This window comes from Euprymna scolopes, chromosome 8 (assembly GCF_053919585.1).
Source record: "Euprymna scolopes isolate OS-2025 chromosome 8, ASM5391958v1, whole genome shotgun sequence".
In the NCBI taxonomy this organism is placed as follows: Eukaryota; Metazoa; Mollusca; class Cephalopoda; order Sepiida; family Sepiolidae; genus Euprymna; species Euprymna scolopes.
In genome coordinates this window covers 83,598,170-83,619,469 of record NC_136489.1, presented here as the reverse complement: position 1 = coordinate 83,619,469, position 21,300 = coordinate 83,598,170, and positions in this window count along the sequence as shown.

Genomic DNA, 21,300 nt, shown 5'->3' with positions numbered 1-21,300 from the left:
GAATTACATTGATTGGAGAGCCGTGACGCACCTAGAACTATGCCAATATATTCGAATATTATGTAGTCCTTAACGATAGTTTACAATAGTGTAATAATACGCGATTAAATTATCTATGCATAGATCATGCTATATTCTTTTTCATTAATTTGAATCTACATTCAAAATATTACAGCATTATTTTCGGCTGACACCAATTATATTTAAATAAATAAATATTACGTAAGTAATGTAGATAAGGTAGACATTAATCGAAATATTTTTCAGCTTGAAATAATTTATTGATAACAGCATTGTCCTAACAGAACACTTTAAACTGTTGTCATTTAAATGATAACTGGTGCATATATGTGTTTGGACATAGCATTAGGAAGATTCGTATGTCAGATCCTGATTCATCTACTGAGTAAGCATGTTTATAAATTTTAAATACGGTAATCTAAAGCTCTACTCAGAATGCAAATTATTATTTCTATTAAAATATACCTTTTAACAGTTGAAATGCTTACTGGATGCAATAGTCGATTATTATTATATTGTAGTAGAGGTTCCTTTGTGGTGTCTTGCTTCAATACGTCTAGAAGAACTCCCAGCTCGAATTAATCAGCTACATTTGAGGAGAGGGCGTTTAACGATCACTTCTTGCATTGATTGAATGCCATTTCGAAAAATATATCTTCGAATTTGAATAACATTTCGCTTAATGTAAATTAGCAAAAAAGATATGTTACTTAGAATATTTCGAAACTTCTAAGAAATAAAAGACAAAGATATTGCTATGCTTCCTTTGTGACATAATATTAAAGGTTATTTACTTTGTGATGAAACTATTATTTATATAATACAGACATGGATATTTCTCCATAAAATATTGAGTAACAAATTCCATGAAGCCTCTGAGTGCGAGTTGCACTTATTGTAGAGTGTGTTTCTACGCAATTATTCAACACCATTACATTATTGGGCAGATTTCTGTGAACATATGTGTGTGTGTAACCTCGCCTTTCTTTTCGATATGAATGCGTGTTATAATTTTTTTATTATTCAATTAATTTGCACATTTATAGATAAAATTTTAGTAAAAATACACATTCATTCACGAGTACAATGTTGATATAAAACAATTAAGTTTTAGATATTTATAAGAGTTTAATGAAGAATGATTACACTTAGAGAGATAGCGGAATATAAAATCCAACCTAAGATTAGGATCATAAGTAGTCAAAGTAGTCAATACATGACTTAGAAATTTCTATATATAATAAAAAGCTGAATGTGTGTGTGTGTCTGGTCACGAATAGGATCCCATATGGTTGACTATTATAAAAAAAAAATGATTACATATAATGAAAGAAGATGTATCGAGACACAGGAATGTTTGATCCTGCAGAACAATGGTTCATTAAAATTGTGGGGGCTGGGTTCGCGCCTGGTCCACATAGTATGGAAATAAAAAAAATTAAAATTGTAAAAAACGTTTACAAGTGTTTTTGATAAAGATGTACATGAGAATACTTTGATAAGTATGTTTTAACTTAAATAGGAATGGTATAATAAAATTGTGGGGTCAGCGTTCGCGTCAGGCCTCCATAGAATGGAAATAGCCACACACTTTAATAAAACCTTTTCATATCTATCTGCGTAAGTATACTTTGATAATTATGTTCCAGTTTGAAGAAATATGGTATAATAAAATGATGGGGTGTTCGTTTGCACCTGACCTCCATAGAATGGAAATATATCACAGAGTTTAACAAGGTTTTTAATATAGATCCACAGAATATTGTGATAAGTGTTTCAGTTTGAACGGGTATGGTATAATAAATTATGGGGTGTATCTATTTTATTTTTACTTTCATCATATTTTGCTTTGATTTTGATACCCCCCCAATTCGAAGCTATCTATTTACTACCCTTCCTTTTCATAACCTATCATACTTTTATAAATCTATTAATATATATATATATATATATATATATATATATATATATATATATATATATATATATGTTGGAATGATTAAATTATCGCCTTAGAAATGACGAGATTATTTCATTCCCGTTTGATTAAAACCGGCTTTTCCCATTATTTTCTTTTTTACTACAGAGCTAATAGCTGGTCAGTTGTGCACAAATTGCAGGAACTATATGAGTTTTTTTTCATGACTGAAAGAGACACATGTGCTCAACGAGCGAGATCGCAGATGCGCCGCTGTACTGGCCATGCTCTTTACCAATCCAAGTTATAAAACATATTCCCGCACCTTCTAAATGTATATACGGAGGAGTCAACTCTTGAGAGTTCAGATAAATGCATCGACCGACCCCTGGTTATTATTTCACTGATGCTTTTGTCAATAACATTTTAAATAAAGTCGTAATGTTGAATTTTTTTAGGTGACAAATTTATCGTTCAATCTTGTATCCATGTATATATCTATAATATAAATCTGGGCGTCTGTGTGTGTGTGTCTGTTCACGAATAGGCTCTTATATGGTTGACTATTATAGAAAACTGATCAGATATAATGTTTGAAGATGTATCGAGACACAGGAATGGGTATGTTTGATCTGACATAATGATGATTCATTAAAATTGTGGGGTCTACGTACGCGCCTGGTCCACAAAGTATGCAAATAAAACATGTAAAAATTTAAAAAAACAAACGTTTACAGATGTTTTTGATATAGATGCACATAAGAATACTTAGATTAGTATGTTTTAACTTTATTAGGGATGGTATGAAATGAGTGTGGGGTCTGCGTTCGCGCCTGGCCTCCATAGAATAGAAATAGGCCCACACTTTCATATCAATCTGCGAAAGTATACTTTGATAATTATGTTTCAGTTTGAATAAAGATGGTATAATAAAATTATAGGCTATTCTTTCGCTTCTGACCTCCATAGAACGGAAATATGTCACAAGTGTAGCATTATTTTTTAATATAGATCCACCCAATATTGTGATAAGTGTTTCAGTGTGAACAGGTATGGTATAATAAATTATAGGGTTTATCTATTTTATTTTTACTTTCATCATATTTTGCTTAGGTTTAGATACCCCCAAATTCGAAGCAATCTCTTTACAACCCTTCCTTTTCATAACCTACTATACTTTCATAAATCAGAGTCCATTTTTTGTAGGCTGTTTTCAAACCCAGTCAACGACGAGTACGTTTGCTAGTACATATATATATATATATATATATATATATATATATATATATATATATATATATATATATATGTACGTATGTATGTATATATACACCCCCACATATATACATATATATATATATATATATATATATATATATATATATATATATATATATATATAAACATTTGTAAAAACAATTGACCCAGTGTTTTTATTAAATGTTGAGGGTTCTATTCATAGTTTAACAATGTATTACTAACTTATTAGAAATTGACTAGGAAAGGAAAACAAAAGTGGTGCGTTACTATATTTTCTTCTTCTTCTTCTGGGCTGTGATTCAATATTTAAAAAGATATTTTATACAAGAGAGAATTAATAAAGAGTGGTGTAGAAAAAAACTCAATCGAGACGGATTTCAGCCGACACATTTTCAAAATGAAAACCTTGGGGAAAAAGACAAGATATTACTAGTGTGTGTAACACTATGGGATTAAAGAGAAAAGGAAACAATCTAATGATCATCCATGAGTTCCAAGTTATGGCTATGTTTTTGTCTGTTTACATAGAGACTGTTGTCGCAAATTAATAGATAAAGCCTCGCAGATTTTAAAGTGAATTATCGGATGCGCTCTGTGTAAGAAAGAGAAAGATGCATCCGTGTATTCTCCAGTATAGATCTCGCACTGTAATAAATGTTGACCAATGGCCGACTGATGAAACTGGTGAGACGAATATTGATGAGACGAATGTTGGCCAGGAAGGAGGCTCCCGATATGCGATTTACGCTACCAGTCACGTCGACCGAATCAACCAGCCGAAGGATACCCAGTAGACACAGTCTCAGCAGCAGTTAAAACAACCCTTCTCATGGCTAACCACCCAGGCCTTATCAGGGATAATGTTTTCTACCACGAATGCCATTAACTAAGTCGTGCCTCCTTAGACCCATAAGCAGCGAATTTCACTTCACTCCTGCCGGTCCTGCTCACTCCTGCGACTTTTAGTCTCCAGCGGCTTCCAGCACCTCCTGCAGCTTTACTGCAACCTCGCCTGCACATTGCTCTTCCGGCTTGAAACGTCGGCTGCGTTTTGCTCATTTGGCTTGCAATCTCGTCTGCACTTTGCCCCTACTGCCTGCTAGCTCTGCTGCAACTGGCTCCCTAGCGACCGTCCATTCCTACACACTGACGCTACGTTCTCAGTGTCAATCTTTCGTCCGTTCATAAACACTGACGTCGCGTTCTCAGTGTCTTCTTTCTGTTCCTTTACACTGACTCTACGTTCTCAGTGTCGACGTTTGCCCGTTTATTAACACTGACCTCACCTTCCCAGTGTCGATCTTCCGCCCGCTCATAAGCACTGACAACGCGTTCTCAGTGTCTACACTCAGTTCCTTTACATTAACCCTACGTTCTCAGTCGACCGTTCGTCTGTCCTTTTACACTGACCTCTATGTACTGATTCGTATCTTCCTTAACACTGCCCCCACGTTCCCAGTATCCACCGACAGTTAAAAATCGCCATTACATCTAGCCGATCGTTCCAGAGTAAACGAGCCATCTAAAATCATGCTATGTCAAGAGTACATGCTCCAATCCTCCAGTACGTAGCCTCCTGTTACGTCCAACCTTGCAGACGGCACCCATTCATATCATACGATCTCAAACACTATTTTACGTTTCCTTTACAAAAAAAAAAAGACGAATCTTCGTCTTTAATCGAACAAACTGTGTCTGTAATTTTTCTTTGCTTTCTTGTCGTTTACATTTGCCCGTGTCTACCTTGTTCATCGGTGTGTTCATTGTCCCCATCCGGCCGCCCGTGCAATTGTATGAATAACGGACAAGATAATGCCAACAACTTAAAAACTTAAACAGACGTAGAAATCACGTATGGTTAGAACCGCCTTATTATCTACACATAAAATGATTCTTGATAAGAACTTATCTAAAGAAGAATCATTAACCGAATGAGAGGTATTTTATCATTCACAAAAATAACTTACTTAGCAAATACTATAATATGTTCTCAAAGTGCCCAAATAAATGAGGAAATTTAAACTCACTTTGTGAATTTAGACAATTTAACGAATGTTACGTTGAAGGTAAATATATAACTTTTCACGTAGTGCATTGATATTAGAACCAGAACGAAAAATTATGTTTTTATCATGTAAAAATTATGAATAATTCTAAATGAAAAAAATGCGTTTTGTTTTTTGTCACAAAGGCTTTGCTTGGAAATAATGTTTTACAAGTATGACATTAGTATTTCATTTTTAAATTAAAAGAACGCTTATATCAGATAACACAACAGTGAATATTTAAAATCATTGACTAAGTTCAATTTCCGGGCAAAAATATCTATGTTGATCAAAAACCGACGGATATCAATGGTGAATTATATTACGCTAAAAAAACTATAAGGCAGGTAAAATATACTGAAGAGTCGTATCAGGTCAAAAATAAAGAGAGTTTTTAATAAACATACATTCATACATTTCTGTTTAATATCAGATTCGGAGAGCGTAACGAGTATTCAAATATAGTACAGTTGAACGGATTTTCACAGCTATTTTTCCTGTAAATAATAAGGCGCAGGAAAATATATTCTGAAGAAGTAAAACGTCTAAATTATTAAATCTAAACGAATAAATATTTATTATATAACGGAAAATAAACAGAGAAAAACGCCGGTAAATCAGTTATGCCTTTGTTCGGAGTTCCTTTATAAAGATTTTCCTTAGTAAACAACGCTAAGAGATTCTGTTTACGGAAGAGAAGAAAGATTGGCAGGAAGGGTAATGTAGACCGCGTGTTTTATATCAGCTACCAATGTTTGGTTCAATACAATGAAATCGCTGCTTCGCCTTTGGAATATTGCATATATACTTTTAAAAATAAATATTTTTATATATATATATAAATAGAGAGAGGGGGAACAGAGAGAAATTCGAGAGAGACAGATATACACTGATACTCTTTTATTACTCATAAACATGGTCTAATTCGAGTTAAAATTACGATTAATTAAAATGCTTTCATAACAAACTACCAGCAATGAGAATTTTACATATAGCTGCGTTGACACATTTTAGAACTTATTGTCTTTATTTGAGAAATAAGAAGTCGCGTTAAAGAAAACATCAACGCAAAATGCTTTCAACAAACAAAAGGCAATAATCAGTTCTTTCATGCTGTGCGCGCCTTTGATGTTAGTAATCCAAACTGCGCAACTTCCGGAGTGATTTTTTTTCTTTTAATCCCATCAAATCTGATAGCTGCATACATTAAACAGAAATTAGAAATTGATTTAAACAATAACAGATATGGTGCGTCCATGTTGAGTGATTTAAATTCGATTTCTTATTGAAGCGTGACCGCCCAAGGGACACTTTTCGTAGAGATTCTAGAAAAGCTTCTAAAAATGCTGCAAATTCGTGGTGCAAAAGAGGGGAAAACTCACTTCTTTTATAGAAATTATGTCATAATGACCTTGCATTTGAAAATCAATAACATATCGTGTACTAACATTACGAGAATTAATCTATTAAAAGCTTAATCTAGGTTACACACATACACACACACACATACACACACATATATATATATATATATATATATATATATATATATAAATTGTAAAAGGAAAAGGAAAAGCTTAATAAAACTTTTCAAATTCGACGGTGCAGAAATATAAATATAGGAGCATATATTTATCAAGTTCTAAAAGGCTCAACATCAATGATAACGCCTAATAACGCGGCTTCCATGAACAACGATTCTTTCTTAGAACTGCACGCCTGTGGAACTCTGTTCCGTCTGCCTGCCTCCCACCGGACTACAACTTGGATGTGTTCAAGTCCAACGTAAACAAATTCCTAATTAACCGGCCCCTTAAGTAAAGACTTCATCAAATCTCCACACTAACATAATGTACTTGCAATAACCATTATCCCTGTGTGGCTTCCGGGCCTTGATAAGTGACGATCACTGTGTAAATATATATATATATATATATATATATATATATATATATATATATATATATAATTAGACAAGCAAGATATTGTAGAATAAATAAATTAGAAGTAAATTTACAAGATTTTATTCAACACAAGCAATACCACCATACCGGTTAAATGTTTGCACTATTATTTATTAGGGTGAATAAACAAAGATGAAGGTAAGTACTACCATATATAAGCTTGTGTACTCGGTTTGTATAACCTAAATACTCTGATTTCTGCCATGTGTCATTATATATTATTATTGTATCGTGATACATCTTATGTATATCTGCCTTACCATCGAAAGAGTGTTTGCTTAATATGAGGATAGGCCTATGAACTTCATGCTGAATTCAATATAAACCTTTACGTAGTGTAAATTTTTACGAAGAAACCTATAACTTAGGAAAATGTAACAAGCGGGTAGGGCTATGAAATATAACTATGCGTGTAGAGTGTGATAGAAAAAGGGAATGTATATGGTAAATGTATTAATGTCTGTTTCTACTTTAGATGTGTCATTTGGTGGCAAGGTACAGCTATATATGTATATGTCTATATTTGTGTGAGTATGTATGTATAAGTGTATTTTTGTATGCATGTATGCTTGTATATTTATATATGTGTATCTATATATCTGTGTGTATGTTTGAATATGGATGTATTTCTGTGTGTATTGTATGTAGATGTATGTATATGCATATATATTTCTGAACTATTAGAATAGGCTGCCTCGTATATGATTGTTGTAACAATATAGACTACAAGAATGTATGAATGTCCGAATCTTGTTTATATATGTTATATGTGTATGTATATGTGTGTATGAATATATGTATATATCTATACATATGTATATATATATGTATGTATGTGTGTATGTGTGTGTGTTTATATATATATATATATATATATATATATATATATATATATATATGTATATATGTATATATAGTGTGTATATATGTACACTCGTCTGGAGTGTGGTAGCATACTATTGAATGTACGAAGGGGTTACCACGCTACAGAAGTAAATAAAAACGCTATTATTCATCTCTGTCTGTATGTAATGTGTGTGTATATATGCGCGGGTGTGGCAAAGTGTAGGCATTTATGAGTATAGTAATATATGTATATAGGTACATGTGTATATTTGTCATAGTTTGTTTGTTTATTTGTTTCAATTTTATTTTATTTTTATTTATTTTTATTTAATTTTATTTATTTTTGTTTTGTTTTATTTACCTTAATGTAATTTTAACTATATTCCTGCGTAGTTTCAGAGTTATTGTCTAGTTTCAGTATGTGTGTTGTGAATAAAAAAAAGCGTACAGCATGGATTCGCTTTTGGATATACGTATTAATGTGTTTGCGTGTGTGTGTGTGTGTATGTGGTGGTGTCTGTGAATGTGTGTGTTGTATGTGTGTTGCATGTGTGTGTGGGTGGATGTAGATTAAAAGGCACCGGCCAGTACTTAGCTGACCATCGCTAAGGTTCTTAACTTAAAGACTCCAAGACAAGAAAACTAAATTCTCAAGTACCTTATGCCATAAAACCAAAAGTTAGCTTGGAAGGGGAAAGGGAAAAGAACAAAATATGTTTATTATCTTCAAAAGACCTCACTCATCATTTTACCGTTTTTTATGATTCCCACCCAGGTTGCATGCTAACTTGATAAACGAAATAGGAAAATGTATTTGGTGGAAATATCACTTTCGACGGTAATTCTTGGCCTGAAGACGTAATCCCCCAACGTGAGTGATTAGAGAAACATGTATGCACATATGTAGCCATTAATGTTTGTATAAATAAAAGTAATATATATATATATATGAAGATATATATATATACATGTATATATATATATATATGTATTTATTTATAGAAGAATAAAAAGGAACACACCGTATTATGTGTTCATCAACGTTTCGTCTTTATTTCGAGATTCCTCTGGGTGAAAATAAATAAATAAAGACGAAACGTTGCTAACACATTATGCGGTTTGTTCCATTTTATTTGTTGTCTATTTTGTCGGAATACTATTTCCATCATTTTCATCATACATATAGATATATATACATATATATATATATATATATATATATATATATATATATATATATATATATAAAATGGGTTAATAAATTCCAACGAAAGAAAGATGTATATTTAAATAAGGGAGTAGTCACTAACAATGTGTATTTTGTAACATTATTTTATTATTCAGTGTATTGGTTTTTAATTGAGAATTATGTTTGGATCATTGTAATAATGTGTTTTAGTCATTGAAATCGTTTACGCGCGTTTCAGACGGTCTGTTATGCGTTCTCGTCAGAAATTATGTTCAAATGTGTAAAAATGGCGATTTTCATAGTTAATTTGAAGTTTTTCCAAGGGGTGGATGAGTGTAAGTGTTTATTATTCATTGGTATGCTGAATTTTTATTGCTTTTTTAGTTGGATTGTCCAGGGAGACGTTGACCTCGCTGTAGCCACTATCTCTTTCTGCTAATGTTTTTTTTTCTTTTCCTTTAGGATTGGGTAGTGTGTGTGTGTGCGTGTGGGTGTTTGTGTGTGTGTGCATGTGTGTTTATGTGTGTGTGTGCGCGTGGGTGTGCGTGTGTGTGTTTGCTTTTATTGGTTTGGGAATGTGTATATTGTTTTGTAGTATTTTGGGGTTAGTGAAGGAAGAAAACTTGTGTGTAAAACGATTTCGTAGTGAACCACGGCGTAAAATCAAAACCATGTGTATAATAGTTCTTCTGCAGAGAATGACGCGGAGAGATGGAAATATGTGGTCTCGAGAAAATAGTATAGGAAGGGGCCCTAGCAATTTTAACAATTGCTTGGGTCCCTTCCTATACGACTTTCTGGAGACCAACATATTAGCGACATATTTAAGTGAAAAAAAATAAGTGGAAATTATGCAGTGGTAAATGGTAATTAACAGTAAAATGTGGTTCAGAGCGAGAGAATTGCATTAACAAGAGTTAAGCTTTAAGGAAATAATAGGGCGAGACTTACGAAATAGAGGTCAAATAAATAAGAAAAACACATTAGAATAGTGTTGTAGAAAATAAAGGGCTTACAATTAAAAATATAAGAAGAAACTCTGGTATAGCCGCATCAAAAGACAGTATCAAAGCAATAAGTCGAGAGAATTTTTGGGTTTAATGCATAAAGAGGTGAAAAATGCAAAAGGTGAAAGCAATAGAAATTGGTGGTAAATGATTATTGTCGAATTTAAATAATGTATGCTCAAGAACTGATTAACGGAGCAGCGACCATAAGTTGATAAAAGTATTTAAAGAATGGTAAATGAAATGGGCAGGAGAATTATACGTAAAATGAAATTGCAAATCAGTGTGATAGAAGCACCATCAGATAATTACTCAAAGGTGAATTTAATAGAGGTGGAAATAATTATAGAATTTATAATTTGTTTTGTAGAATTTATTATGTTAATATTTTGAGAAAGGCGATAATGCTTACAGCTTTACGTATACAGTGCTGGAAAGAGATAGTACAGGGGGTTCTGATTTATATTTTATAGAGTATTGCCCATTTACTGGAGAGTTTTGTTTTAAGCCCCAAGATTTGAATTAATGCAAAAATGTAGTACCATTTTGTATGCATGTTATCGTCATTAAATGAATGGAAAGTTTAATTGAGCCAATGTATATAAGAGTTTTAAAGGGTATCCGTTGATTTTTTATTCTATGACTACGATTAAAATTACGTAAATCAAGGCTGCTAGAATTGTGGTTATAGATATTTCGGGCTTTGGAAGTTGTGGTAGGAGAGGATGGCAATATAGCTGAGAATTTAGTTTCTATTATCGTTATCAATTAAAGTAGACCTAATTTTGGGAGGAGTTCAAATTAGTTTTGAGAGTTTACTTCAAGAAGACTTGAAATAAGGTTAAAGTTATTAGGCACAATAGGAAGAGAATTTTGGGCTGATTCGCTTACAGTGCAAGCATAAAGCACATTTTTGTGTATGCAACTATTATCCAGTGGGAATTTTCGTTTGTTTTAGTAATTACATTTAGTAATAGGTGTACCGGTTATAAATTGAGCAATCCTAATTTTCTCATTAGTAGATGGTATTAAGGTTTGAGCTATATTAAGCATAATGGAATATGAGATGTTAACGAAGTTTTATTTTTAAAAAGTGGTGTATCCATGTGGGTATTTATACGGTGTTCCTACATTTCTAAGGAATTCCTTTGGTATATAAGTGTACACGTTACTGATAAAATAGGGGGTAAACCCAAGTTTTTTAATTCTTTTTTCACACGTTTTCGAGGGAGAAACTTGTGGATATCATTTGGCTGACTTACCCAATAGATATGGGGGGTATTAAAATACTATTTAAATTGTTCTCATAAGTATCATATTATGTGTGATTACGGAGTTAAGCATGCCTTGAATGGATTTAATTTTATAAGAGTAATCCGAATGTAATGATACACTATTGAAAAAGTTAGAGTTAATGTTGAAACAATTTCTCATGGCTGAAAACTTGGACAGTCTGTTTGAAACCGAGGCAACGATTGCTTTTATAATCGAATTGAGGTTGAGTGATATTAATAGGCATAAAAGAGAGATAGGGCAGGTGTATGCTTTTGAATTAATAGTTCTGAAATCAGTTTAGAGTGATATCGACAAAAGTTGATGTTTCCTTATTAGTGTCTATTTTCAAGGTAGGTCCGAAGTTATGGAAAAAAGAATGCAGCCTCATAATGCTATCATTATATCACCTATGTCTAGCTGTAGTAATAAGTAGTGTGTCATTTCTATATGCTCCTCCTTTAATATATTTAAATACGAGCTTTTGCTCTTTCAACAAATATAGGCTGACTAAAGCTGTGTTTGGGCACAATCTGAGCATTCCATGTGAATATCATAGTTCAAATTTGATTGCCTTAATGTAAGAGATCGTCTTTCTACAATGTTTAAATTAATTTCGAGGTCTGTGAGATCGGTATATTTTTTATCAAGATACACTTCTTATTGAGGAGGATGAGAACTTACTTTTAATAATTATCAATGCCCGCTGTAATAAAGCCCAACATTTGCTTACCATTAATGTTAAGGAACCATTTATAACGTAGTCTGAACATCGCATAAAAGTGAGAGATATTTTCCTAATAGATTGGATTATTCATACAAATATTCCCTTACGTACCTCTCCGACATTTGAGCCAGACGAGCAAATTAATCTAATAGTGGGGTAGCCCAGGGAAGTTCGTTTTGTAGTCTTAAACGGTAAACCTGCGAGTGCCTGGAGTTAGAATTTTTGTATACTAATTAATTTTCATTGTTTAAAGTATATTTTTGCGTCCAAGTTATTTATATCTAAAGTGTTTTGTAATACTAATTTATGATTTATTTAGCTCTTCTTATATGAGATTTAATTCTATTACTATAACATAGATTAAAAACATGATAGTAAAATGCCTCTTCCTTGCTTTAACATTCTTAACTTTGCTCCCGGTTGCTTTTAAGTTTCATTCTTTCGTTCTTTTCCAATTTACATTGGCTATGGAAGGTTACTTTGCTAAATGACCTGCTTCACATCTAGTTCTCTACTTTTAAACTCTTTCCACTTGAAACCTATATAAAAAACAAACAATAAATATGTGCCCACAAAAACTATTATTTCCATACTTCTATGGTTGATTACTTAAGTGTTCCTCAAGGAGTTGTTAGTCCTGCTTAACCCCCGATTTTTTTCCAAGAGATTAAAAATTATATTTACGACATTTGGGACATTCTAATCGCCTCACATATCGCAAATCTATGGATATCACTGAAGATTTACAACAATATATATCGGACATTGGCGAGCATCCCATTTTATTTTATCTGTAAAATTATACTATTTTTTCCGTTTTCCTTTTCGAATCTTATAAAAGATTGACCCAACCAGCAAATATACATATCAATCTATATTTACATTTTGCAAACATTTTTCATCTGATCTGAACAGCATTTTGTAAACTCCATGGAATACCTCTGTTTCGGATTTCTTGTTTAGAACAAAAAAAGTGATTTTATTTCTACAATATCCTGACTTTTCTACATATGTATTTGGCAAGGTTATTATCGAACACCGCTCCCTTGGCTCGATCGGGAAACTGCTGACTATCAACGCAATGGTTCTAATCTTGGGAGAAGTGCTAGTCTAGCGGCCCTGATGAGTTGTGATACTACGTCACAGGATTGTATGTCGACGACTACAAGTATATATATATATATATATATATATATATATATATATACATATATATATATATGCTTATGCCCCCACTCATATTGTTAAAAATCCACCCGTGTGTCCGATACTGATGGCCAGTATGCAAGTCTCCTAGACCTTTTTCTCACAACTTGCTCTGAACTGTGTTCAGCTTTCGTTCTGCCCCCACTTATATATTCCGACCACTCTGTTGTATCAGTTGATAAAATGAAATGTGATGCCCTCGGATGTACCTCTCCATCATACAGTATATTTATACTCTATTGCTGACTGGGATAGCGTCCGCACATTTATATCGGATCTACCTCTGCGTTCCATGTTTAAACAGGATGTGTCCTCTATAATATCAGACCTGACGGAATGCTTAATTGTAGGTATAGACCGTTTAATACCCTCGAAAAAAGTCCCGCAATCCTAACAGCCAGCCGTGGTTATCTCCATATTGTGCCGCACCCATGACTCACAGAAATCACTTTTTTCACTGCTTCCAACGTAATATGTGTACTAAGACGAAAACTGCTTTCAGGATTGTCAGCAATTACTGTAAAAAAGGTAATCCTGAACGCAAGACAGTTGTTTGCTCAGTTCGTCCAGTCCAAAGTAGCTGAGCAGCGGCTTGTTCAGACCAGTTTGGGCAAATAGCAAACAGAATCCTAAACAGAAGTGTGTGTTCTCTCCCTCAGTCACACTCTTTCCCAAAAATATTGCAGCTAATTCTACCCTTTGTGAATAAGGCCGCCAACCTCTGATATTTGCCCCTGTATCAGAAAACATGCTTATACAAATATACGCACGTGATGTCGCCAAGCTAATCAAAAACCTTGATTCCAGTAAAGAAACCGGCCCTGACGGTATTACACTGGTAGTACTCAAAAGACTTTAACTAGACCTAGCGCCCATCCTTATAAAACTGTTTAAACGTTGTCTTAAGGGGAATTGCTTCTCGTTACTCTGGAAAATCTCATCAGTATTCCCCGTATTTAAGAATTAAAAAAAAAAAATTTATATCACATTGATAGATCAACGTTTACGACATGATGCTGTTTCTGTTTTCTTTTTAATAAATATACACGTTAAAATTAAAAATGTAAGATGTGTACATGAAAAAGGCTTTGTTTATTTATTGATTGATTGAGCTTCTTCTATAATATATAATATTTTTGTGGTGTTAGTTCGTGTAAATATATAAATTTATATTCAGTTTCTTTTATCAAACATAACGTGTTAAAATAAACAGATCTCAAAAGTTGCTACGTTGTTTAAATTTTATAATCTTGAAAGAAATGATATACCCATTCATATCTGATTTAAAACACAACATAAATATTTGCAAATATTGTAGTGGTATTATCTTGAATATTGTAATGGTATTAGCTTAAATTATCGATGTAACCTAATGGAAATACTGTTATGGCTGTTCTTTCCTCACCTATATATATATATATATATATATATATATATATATATATATATATATATATATATATATATATATGCGTGTGTGCGTGTGTGCGTGTGTGTGAAATTACTCAGACAATTTTGGGTCTAAATATTTGAAATCTTACGTAAAATGTATTCACACGTAGGGAAGCTATGAACAGTACACAAGACCCGAGTTTTAATTGCTTATATATATTACACATTTCACCATAAAACAAGACACAGTGCCACTTTGATTAATAGGGCGACTATCAGATACACAAAATGCCGGGGCACTATGTGTATCTACATATGTATACACATGTGTATTTCGGGACATACACAACCTTACACATATATATATATATATATGTATATATATATATATATATATATATATATATATATATATGTATAAAAGAAACAAAAATGAATAAATATATATATATATATATATATATATATATATATATATATATATATATATATATATGAATATGCCCACCCGGACAGTATTTATATATATATATATATATATATATATATATATATATATATATATATATATATATATATATATATATATATTTATATATATATATATATATATATATATTGTGCTTAGGAAGTTTGACACGATGCGCATAATATGGACAGGAAAATCTCGAATCGATAACCAAAACGAGAAAGAAAACTGCCATCTAAGTGATTAGGAAAACAGAAGAAAATGTAGAAATGGGTGACTGTCACGGAGAAAAATACCTTTCTGGTGTCGGCCATAATTTAACGAGCATTTAAATCCATTAAGGAGGAAATTGAAATACGGTCTTAACTGACATTGCAAGTAAATCACGTTGGCGCGTTTGAAACGGAAAACCAAACCATCAACCGGAAGGTGTTCGCCAACTCGCGGAATATAAATGGCGCATTAACGCAGACTTTAAAATATTGATCCAGGAAGCTAATCAATAATTGACAAGGAAATATACAAAAAAAATATATTAAAGCAAATCCAGGAGTTAATTTGATTTTTCTAAACTAACACCTTTGTAATGCATATAACTCTTCTCTTTTTCTTTGTAAAGCACGCAGTTTGAATATCAATTTTTGTCTCATAACATACTATTATATACACGGTCCTTCAAAAAGTAAAGCCTTTTATTTTTACTTACAAAAGTAAAAGAAAAACGATTAAGAAATCGATGTTTTTCCATTAAAACGAGAGACATCTGTGCCACAGTAAGTATTTTTCTATATAGTAACCATCATGTTCAATGCGCATTACTAGGTATTCTCATACGTAACTTTGTTCTTGATTCACGTTTGTAGCATAGATTCATTTTTTGATCTTAAACCCTCTATAACTGTACCATGAGCAAGATATTTTCATCACAAGAATGCATATGTTTAGTCATTATTTCAATGCAATTTAAAACTGTAGAACGCCTTTCACAATTTGAATTAGCCAGGTGTTTCATTATGTTGTATGTTGTACTATTGATGAAAATTTTTTAACTCTATACTATTTTGGTAATGTATTTTAAATATAATTTCTGATTGAAAGGGTATATGCTATAACCCAATTATTTATTTGTGATGTGTTTTATTTAATTGGAAATTATTCAGATATTTTATTAGGGTTTTTAAAAATAACTGCCATCACTATCAACCCCTAAATCTTCGGCCAAGAAATGTATTAAAATACGAATTTCAAGTTCAACTCTATGGAGGTATCTTATGAAATATTAACTATTACTATTTTGCATCACATCTTGACATATCCAACGAGTCTTGTAAAACTTACGTGCCAACAGTGTAGTATTCAAGCAATGTAATTGTGTGCATGAATACCATGTAAATACTATGTAAATGCCAACGTCAATATCTAGCGAATAATTTGTTTATCCTCTACATTAATAATTTAAAATTATGTTATTTTTATTATCTAAATATACAATTGTATTTTGTGTATTTACTCTGATGTTTAAATTCTATTATATATTCAGGCATTATGATTTAATTAAATAATAATATAGTAATACACACAAGTGGTAAATAACTCTCTATATACGTATGAATAATTTATAATTAATGATAGTATTTCAGTAAATAAGATATTTATTTAAAGACGTTTCCTAAATTAATTGTGCAGGCATTAAATTATATATTTTCCTCCTAGATCAATACATGTAACTCGTTTTCTAATGAATATATATATATACATGTATATATATATATATATATATATATATATATATATATATATATATATATATATATATACAGGTGGAAAAAGAAATTTCGCACTTTTATATCTTTTCAAAATTAAAGCTAAAGTTAATGCAACTGTTTAAACAAACTATACCTAATATGATTGGCCTTTTATTCTTAAATTTTTTTTCTGTTTACTCTTAATTTAAATATTCTAGTGTTCACAACAATTTAAAAAAATAACTTCAAATTGAGTAGACAAAAAGAAAGTCGCACAATGGAAAATTGTTATTTAAATGCAACTTAAGGACATTAATTCAAACAAATACAACAGGAACACGAGGAGCTAGTTAATATTTCGTAGTCCAAACGACGCTTTCTGTTCTGTACAGAAATCATTGGCTTGCGTCTAGCAACATATCCTCGCAAATAAAATTCCTTTAATCTGTTCTTGACAGTATAAAGAGACCACTTTTTAACAAGATTGCACTATTGTTGGATTTGGGAAGCCGATTCCAATCTGTGCCTCAGACTGCCGATCTTGATAGCATTGTCTTCCCTGTTAGAGGTAATTCTAGTACGACCAGATTTAGGGGCATCACGAACACTGCCTGTGTTTACGTGCTTTTGCACAGTCTTCCGTACCGTTTTTTCATCACGTTTCAGTCTGTGGCCGATTTTCCGATTGGATGAACCAGAAAGGTGGAGATAAATGAACCCATGAGGATCACTAAGTGAAAGTCGTGGCATATGGACTAAATATTTCGTTGTATAATCTGCGATAAGAGATGGTCTGTTGCATGTTGGTGGATATTTTAAACTGATTTAGGGGCGATAATTTAAACTGATTTTAAGCGAATCGATTGTGGCGGACCTCGAAATTAAGTTAAACATTGTAGAAAGACGATCTCTCTTACATTAAGGCAATTCAATTTGAAGTTATTATTTGTAATTCACGGAACACTAGAATATTCCAATTAAAAGTCAAATATGAACAAGTAGACGTATAGGGGAACAGAGGCGAATGAAATGCTATATATGTTGTTTAACAGTTATATTATATTTAGCTTAAATTTGCAGTATTTGGAAAATTACAAGTGCGGAATTACTTTTTGCTGGCACTCTATATATAAATTCTAGTTTAATATATAATATATGCGTGTGTTATAATTTATATTTACAAATTAGAAGTGATAATGTGTAAATATATAGCATTATACATATTTGCTGATTACACCTAGATTACAATCTTTGAAATATTACAGTATATACAAATGACTTACATATTATAATCAATACACTTTAATTTAAAAGAAACGAGTAAATGTGAGCATTTACTTACTGAAGACGAACTTTTTTTCTAAAAGATTTAATATGCCAAAATTAAATATATTATTAAAATAACTAAGACTAAATCTTCTGTAACACCTGTAGTATATTTTCAACCGATGAAATATCAGATATCATATTGCGATTGACACTCGACACAATATATCGTGCTGTTCTGCCATCTTTCTTCAAGTATTAAAATATATGTTTTAGTATATTCACGTAAATTCTTTATAATATTAGTAAAATTCTAACTTGAAATGAATGTCCACCATTGATGCAGACACAGAGAAATCTACATATATGTATTTATGTACAGGGTGAAAAGATAAAAGTATCGCAATAGACAATACAACTTGATTTCATTTCCCTTTGATGAACCCCCATATACTTTTTTTGCAGGCCATCTAATAGTTGGCCAGTTGTGTACACATCTCAAGAGCGATAAGAGCCATCTATCTTGTCCGAAAGTGACGCGATGTTAAACGAGCGAGATTGGAGATGCACCGCCGTATAAGTCATGCTGTGTACTGATCTTCTTTATGACAAAATGAACAATTGCCTGTGCCCTCAACATACAAATCTGGAGAGTGAAAAACGAAGTTTCCCGCCACGGTTATACGCTTGGATGTGTTTCAAGTGATGACCACATCATGTGACCTACCATCTGATAAATCTGCTTGACAACCAAAACCAAATGGTTCCCGGATGTGTTAAAAAATGTGTTAAGCCCAGGGTGCGATCATGTCGCGGCTGGCCACCTTGAGTATATTAGCAGGACTCGACGCTGGCACTGAATCCAAAGATACAAATGCTTGGCGTAAGAAGTAGTGGTGCGACCGTGTACTCTTGTCTCACTTTCCTCCTTCTCATCCTGGACTATTTCCTTAAGTCACACGTCGGGAACATCAACAACGTGACCTCACACAGCACGCTTGATCGCCGGGTATATATCGAGCTCCTGCCATCGCTTGTGGAAAAATCATGTCCCAAGTTCCGGACGCATATTAAGACAGTGATTGAGACCCAAAGCGACTACATTGAATAGATGTCAACTTTACTACATATTCAAGTTGTTTTTTCAACAAAAGTTTTAAAATAAACTGATGTGTTGTTTTTTAGGCTTACAAAATAATCGTTCAATCTTATATGTATATATATATATATATATATATTATATTCAATCGTGTATATATATATATATATATATATATATATATATATATATGTACAATATTGCCAGAAATAATTATGCTTAACAACTGATAAGTCAACCCAAAAGATGGTTGAAAGACAATAATACATACACTTAAGGAAATAAATGTCAAGGCAATTCGCTTGTTTTATAGTAAAAGAGGGTAACATATAGTGAAATAATACAGACATCCACGCTTATAGTGATATCATATCTATTATAGCCTCGTATCTGAAAACTCCCTTTACGCATTCTATAAAATAAAATTATTTTAAATTGCATAAATAATAAAGTGAAATATATGTATAGCAAGTAACATATATATTGGGAACGCAAGGTCGTTTACGTTACAACTACATATCAAAGATATATTGATCGTTTGTCTATGTAGAGCATATTGAGGTGTTTTTGTTTTGTTAAATGTGGATGCATTTTAGCCTTACAAGATACGAGAGTGCTCCAAAATCAATACATCTTTCTGCCGACCTACCTCAAATCACTTTCCGAAGTTTGTTTTTTGAAGAGAAATATATAGACATGTATGAATTTCGATGCTAGGAAACTGCCACAATCTTCACACGCGCATATTATTTTTGGTCTTATAAAACTAACATTTGAGTCATAATTACTCTACTATCTTTTAAATATATTAATATAAGTAGTTGCAATTCATTGAAGGGCGTATATTTATCTATGCCTCACTTTATCAATTGTTTATCATTGCTATTATTTCGTGTTTAGGTATTTCATATGATCGCTTCATTACTAACAAAATATTAGAATTATCTTCCTTCCTATATGGTTTCCTCTACATTCTGATAATGCACACTATCATTCTTCGAACATATTGTAAGCAGTTTTCTCATCCAGTATACAAATCTTATCCTGAAAAAAGTTATTTACTCCTTATATATAAAAGTTAAGAAGTATATGCATACTGGCGCAGCACATGAGAAATGTGGATATATAGTTTTGTTAATGTGAATAAAATCCTATCTGATTTGGTTCAACATATTTTTTCAGCCAATGCTTATTAAATTAATAACAGAAAATTAGATTTGATTCATATTACTACATGAATATATATACGTTTGTCATTTTAGAGAAAGATAGGTCCATCAGAACTTCGAGCTGCGTATACCAATTTTAAATTACTTATGTTTAACTCAACTTATATAGCTGAAACCGCACTTTATAGCGTGATATTTTACATGATATTTACAGTATATTGTGTATTTACTCTGATGTTTAAATTCGATTTTATATTCAGACATTATGATTTAATTAAATAATAATATACTAATACACACAAGAGGTAAATAACGCTCTATATGCGTATGAATAATTTATTATTAATGGTTGTATTTAGGATATGAAAATGACGAGTTTGCTGAGTGCTTTTAAGAGTCCATCCCATGTTTTTCATGTGAACACTGAAGCAGTTAAATTAAAATATATATCTTAAGTACGTGTATTACAGGGGATATCGTACAGTGATATATTAATAAAAAATCAGTTTAAAGCACGGTGCGTTGTTGTAAGTAAAATGGATTTAAAACATCAACGTATTATTTAAGACATATTTAAAATATTAACGTCCAAAACAATGATTACATAATATCGAATGCAAGCAAAAATATAGGATGCTAGTTTACCTGTCTAGAAATTCGTTAAATGGATTTACTGATCGTATAATGAACAAAAATTAATCAACA